The 6547-nt window shown below is 35.2% G+C and overlaps 1 protein-coding gene across 1 annotated transcript in view; it reads right to left on the bottom strand.

Moving 5' to 3' along the window:
* The window catches only part of ST8SIA6 (ST8 alpha-N-acetyl-neuraminide alpha-2,8-sialyltransferase 6), a 65846-nt gene that overhangs the window by 32667 nt on the left and 26632 nt on the right, over positions 1 to 6547 (bottom strand). Inside the window, exon 2 of the mRNA XM_008591629.1 lies at positions 6223 to 6309. The gene's annotated coding sequence lies outside the window, so the exon portion shown is untranslated. The remainder of the gene's footprint in view (positions 1 to 6222; positions 6310 to 6547) is intronic.

Here is a 6547-nt window from a genome sequence, read left to right as displayed (position 1 = left end):
TTTTTTTTCCTTGTTTACTTTCATTTATCCATTCATTTAATATATATTTATTGAGGACCTTTTTCGTTCCCAGCACTATACCGGGCACTAAAGAGGTCTATGGGGCTTTGACACAGTATATCCTAAACAAATATTTGTTGATGAATAATTTTTACCCTCTTTACTAGCAAGCAGCATATTTATTTAAGAAAAATAACTTAAAAGCTCTTTTATTTTTAGATAATTTGACCACAGGAGTCCCATAATTTTCAAATAGTCCCTGGGTGTCAACAGTTGGAAATTTCAACAATCAGGTAGCAGATGAATTTAGAATATATTCACTTGCTCATACTCTTCAGAATGTAATGCAACCTTCGTCATTGCTGCTAAAAGAATATTACCACCTTTTTAAGGCTCACATTTTACTTTTCTTCAATTTGGTATAAAATGCTATAAATAAATAAAATGGAAAACTATTTTGCTACTTGATATCTATAATAACAGGGGGCATTTCTATAATACCAGCTTTTTAAATAAACCAGAAACTCCCCAGATTTGTCCAGCTATATAAGTAAAAATTTAGGAAAGTGGATGCTTTATTGTGATTTAATTGCACAGACTTCTGCTGAGGATTTATATAATTCGGTTTATAAATATGCCCATAAAAAGAACATTATAATATAATAAATACTCAAGTAAATAAATAGATGTCTCCATGCCTGTTCTCTTGAATAACAACAAAAAATAAGTATTATAGCCCCAGATGTTCGCTTCAATTGGCCTTGAAGGGATGGATAGGCTGTTGGGTAATCGTCATGGTTACTGATGCATTTTTTTATACCAAGATGGTACTAAAGTAAAAATGGCTCTTCTGTCTATGTACCATCCATCTATACAGCTTCTATCCGTCATAATCTGAGCAGCTTGACTCACGTGCAGCTTTGGATTTGAAGAGACTGCTGATTTTCATTAAGAAAAATAAAGGAAAGAAAAAAAACACGTTTAAAGAAAACATGTTTTTTAAATTTAGCCAGATATGGTGTGTGAAAACTTGCAGAGATTATTTAAGGCTCTGAAAAAGGTTTCCTTCCTCCAGAGAGGATTTACTTTGGCTTCTATCAGGCGTCTTGGCTGAGGGCAGATCTAAGTCCAACTTAGGATGGAAATGATTCATACTTGGGCTCAGTCCTTTTGAGAACTGGCTTTTCTAGGGGTTGTTGGAAGCTCTGCTCAGCTTCTCTGCCTCTCAGCCATGCTTTTGGTTTTATATTCAGCAAGTTCTTTGTGAGAAAAAGCAGCCCCAAATGTTGGACTCACCTCCCTTGGCTTCCCTCTTCTTCCTGATCTGAGTCCTATGAATTCTCCTTGCCTTGGTAGCTCACCAGTGGCCTCAAACAGGGGTTTAATACTTTGTTTGCATTATTCTCAAGAGGCTTGGTCTGAATCAACAGAACAGACAGAAGTAGAAGTTCCTTTACACCTACTTTGATTATTGTTGTCACTATGCATCCATCTTTTTAGCTAATTACTTTGGATTGATCCTCAATAGTGCAATACCTCAATATCTCCCTCTTCCTTTTTTGCCTATTCTGCACATATAAAAAGATCGCTCAAAATCAGACTCTCTTGCCACTCGTTGTCCCTGTTATCTTTTAGGTTATGATTATCTGTGTAATTTTCTATCTGGTCTCCCTGCCACCATAATCTCTCAAATCCAGTCTTGTGTAGGACTGTGTAGTATAAAATATCCTGGAAATAAAACAGCTAAGCAGTCTCTTTCCAGACTCTGTACCTGATATGCCAGTTATGAAAGACACTTAATGGTATCCTACAATAAGTCATGATATCCATGTGTCCACCCAATGGATAGAAGACATCCACTTTTAGTTTTAATCCAATCAAGAAGTTGCTCTTTCACCCAATAGGGCTGACCAGCACCTCTCTCAGATTGGCAGAAGAATCAAAGGCAGTTGGTCCAACAATATCAGCATATGCTGACTGAAGGAGGGATAGACAGAGCCAAAACATCATGCAAACAAGAACAGCTGCCTTCCCATAGATAAGAGAAACAAGCAGCAAAATTTCCTAGAATATTTTAGGGGAAAGCAAAGTCTCTTTAGTAAGATTTTTCATAAAGACTTGATGCTTAAAGTAAACAGTGAAAACATGAAGAAGTAAAGATATAGACATGTCTGTAGATTGTAATATAATAAAAGAATTTGGCAGNGAGGTTTCGGTGATGGGACATAATAATCAACTACATTGTATATTGACAAAGTAAAAATAATAAATAAAATAAAATAAAATAAAAGTCATATAAAGAAAAAAAAAAAAGAAATTTTCCCAAATATATATTCTATCTTGTTATATCGCAACTTAGTACAAAAGGAGAAAAATACCTATTTTTTTAATACTTATTATTGAAATGAAATATGTACCTTATAAACAAAACCTATCACTCCATAGATGTTTATAATTTACACTCGATATTGGTTTAAAGTTTTCATTGAAAATACATAAGTACTGTGAAAATGTAGATTTGCTAACAGAGCCTCAGTTTGTACTCACCTGTAAAATAAAGCCTTCTCTTTTCCAAAAAAAAATATACTAAGCACAGTAACCAAAACAGCATGGTACTGGCATAAAAACAGACACATAGATCAATGGAACAGGTGCATTAGTCGTTTTTTTGTTGCTTATAATGAAATACCTGAAACTGGGTAATTTATAATGAAATGAAATTTATTTCTTCCAGTTTGGGAGGCTGAGAAGTCCAAGGTCCAGGGAGCACATTTGATGCGGGTCATCTTCTTGGTGGGGGCTCTCAGCAGAGATCCTAGGTGATGCAGGTTATCACACTATGAGGAGTGGGAAGAGAGCTTTCACATGCTCACTTGCTCTCCTTATAAAGCCACCAGTCCACACTCTTGATAACCCATTAAACAATCAACCCATTACTCCATAAATGGATCAATCCATTAATGACCACATAGTCCAATCACCTCCTAAAGACACACCTCTTTCAACACTGCCACACTGGGAATCAAGCTTCTGTATGAGCTTCAGAGGGGACAAGCATTCAGACCATAGCAATAGAGAACACATTTACAGCCAACTGATTTTTGACAAAGGCATCAAGAGCACACATTGGGGAAAAGACAGTCTCTTCAATAAATGGCCCTGGGAAAATTGGATATCCACATACACAAGCATGAAACTAGACCCCTATCTTTCACCGTATACAAAAATCAACTCTAAATGGGTTAAGGACTTAAATGTAATACCCACAACTATAAAACNAACAAAATTCATTTCTGTCTGGGTGGGCTACAACTCCTCCCAGCACAGCAGATAGCTCTACCTAATGGTCAACTGACAACCTGGTTTTGCCAGATTAACAGCTTCTCCCTAGGTTATTACCTAGAGCAACTCATACTCCTGAATGTCACTTATGTCAAAAAGCTAATGAGAAGAGGACACAAATAAATGGAAGAATAGCCCATGTTCACAGATTGGAAGAATCAACACTGTGAAAATATCCACATTACCCAAAGCAATCTACAGATTCAGTACAATCCTTACCAAAATACCAATCACATTCTTCACAGACATAGAAAAACAATCTTAAAATTCAAATGAAAATGAAAAAGACCCCAGATAGCCAAAGCAATCTTGAATAAAAAGAATAAAGCTGGAGGAATCACAGTATCCGACTTCAAAATATACTAAGCTACAGTAACCAAAACAGCATGGTACTGGCATAAAAACAGACACATAGATCAATGGAACAGGTGCATTAGTCGTTTTTTTGTTGCTTATAATGTAATACCTGAAACTGGGTAATTTATAATGAAATGAAATTTATTTCTTCCAGTTTGGGAGGCTGAGAAGTCCAAGGTCCAGGGAGCACATTTGGTGCGGGTCATCTTCTTGGTGGGGGCTCTCAGCAGAGATCCTAGGTGATGCAGGTTATCACACTATGAGGAGTGGGAAGAGAGCTTTCACATGCTCACTTGCTCTCCTTATAAAGCCACCAGTCCACACTCTTGATAACCCATTAAACAATCAACCCATTACTCCATAAATGGATTAATCCATTAATGACAACATAGTCCAATCACCTCCTAAAGACACACCTCTTTCAACACTGCCACACTGGGAATCAAGCTTCCGTATGAGCTTCAGAGGGGACAAGCATTCAGACCATAGCAATAGAGAACACATTTACAGCCAACTGATTTTTGACAAAGGCATCAAGAGCACACATTGGGGAAAGGACAGTCTCTTCAATAAATGGCCCTGGGAAAATTGGATATCCACATACACAAGAATGAAACTAGACCCCAATCTTTCACCATATACAAAAATCAACTCTAAATGGGTTAAGGACTTAAATGTAATACCCACAACTATAAAACTCCCAGAAGACAATATAGGGGAATTGCTTCAAGAAATTGGACAGGGCAAGGATTTTTTTGGATAAGACTTCAAAAGCACAGGCAACAAAAGCAAAAATAGACAAATGAAATTACGTTGAACTAAAAAGCTTCTATGCAGCAAAGAAAACAATCAATAGGATGAAGAGACAACCTACATAATGGGAGAAAATATTTGTAAACTATGTATTGACAAGGGGTTAATATCCATAATATACAAGTATAAGGAACTCAAACAACTCAATAGAAAAAGACTAATAATCCAATTTAATAATGGGCAAAAGACCTGTAAAGACATTTCTCAAAAGGAGACATACAAACAGCCAACAGATGTATAAAAAATGCTCACCATCACTAATCATCAAGGAAATGCAAATCAAAGCAACAATAAGATATCATCTCACTCCAGTTAGAATGGCTATTATCAAAAAGACAAAAAATAACTTATCAAAAAGACAAAAAATAACAAATGGTGGTGAGGATGTAGAGAAAGGGGAACCATTCTGCACTGTTGGTGGGAATATAAATTAGTACAGCCATTATGGAAAACAATATAAAGTTTCCTCAAAAAAATAAAAATAGTACCACCATATGATCCAGCAATCCCACTACTGTGTTTATATTCAAAGGAAAAGAAATCAGCATATTGAAGAGATGCTTGCACTCCCGTGTTTATTGCAGCGCTATTCACAATAGCCAATATATGGAATCAATTTAAGTGTCCACCAACAGATGAATGGATAAAGAAAATGTAGTATATGAGGGTACTTCAAAAAGTTCATGGAAAGATTCATATTATCTATTAACTCAATTTTTCCACACACTTTTTGAAGTATCCTTATTATATACATACAATGGAATACTATTCAATCATAAAACAGAATGAAATCCTGTCATTGTGGCAACATGAACGAACCTGGAGGACATTACATTAAGTGAAATAAGCCAGGCACAGAAAGGTAAACACCACATGATCTCACTTATATGTGGAATCTAAAAACATTGATTCCATAGGAGTAGAGAGCAGAACAGTGGTTACAAGAGGCTGGGAGGGGTTAAGAGAGGAAAGACCAGGAGATATTGGTCAACAGGTGCAAAGTTACATTTAGGAAGAATAAGTCCAGGTTTTCTATCACACCACAGAACACCTGTAGCTAATAGTAACGTAGTATGTATTTCAAGATAGCTAGAAAAAAGGATTTTCAATGTTATCACCACACTGGTAAATGTTTAAACTCACGGATATGCTAATTGCCTTGCTTTGATCATTGTATAATGTACATATGCATTAAAACATCACACTGTACCCCATAAATATGTACAATTACTATGTATCAATTATAAATATAAAAAATTAGGAAAAAGCTAATGAGGAAAAACTGGAAGAGAATATAGAGAAAGCAAAATGGTTTTGTTCTAAAGTGGTAGAATTATGAATGTTTTTTTTCCTTCTATGTTTTCCAAACCTTCCCTAATGCTATTATATTTTACATACAAAATAAAAAATACCCATTATAAATGATACAAAGAAGAGGCAATATCCTCTAAAATATCATAAAAAGCATAATAAAAACTTTCTTTTGAATTTGGAATTTTTGTAATTTATTCCAGTGACACAATTACAAATTTCTGTACAAGAGATGAAAATGGTGTGCCATGTGCCTCATGAGAAGATCTTAAAATTCGATCATCCTGATTGCCATCTGGCCCCTTCTACTTGTCTTTTTAGCACCATGCTGCCTATTCTAACAAAGCAAATGAACAAAATTTTTTAAATCTCATATTATTTATGAAAAGAAAAATTTACCTAAAATTTGCATATTCTTCTGCTTGTCGTTTCCATGGACAGCTTTGTATATCTGTGATAATCTGAAGGTAGTCATCCTCTGAATACCTAAAAGTTAAATTTCAATGAAATTAGATGATAAAGATCTCACATAAAAGTCTTCTTAGGGGGCCCTTTTATAATGTACTCATTTTAGCCCTCTACATCTTTTTTGAATTAAGGTGAAGTAGAAATATATCATACTGATTTCAAAACATCTAGGAACACACAATCTGCAAATAACTTTTATGTTGGTTTAGGAATGTGTGTTTTGCACATGTTATAAGCCAAATCCAGTACAGTATTA

This window comes from Galeopterus variegatus, unplaced genomic scaffold (genome assembly GCF_000696425.1).
Source record: "Galeopterus variegatus unplaced genomic scaffold, G_variegatus-3.0.2 Scaffold7091, whole genome shotgun sequence".
NCBI classification, from domain to species: Eukaryota; Metazoa; Chordata; class Mammalia; order Dermoptera; family Cynocephalidae; genus Galeopterus; species Galeopterus variegatus.
The sequence above is the reverse complement of the archived record's forward strand: the minus strand, read 5'-3'. Positions and strand labels throughout refer to the sequence as shown.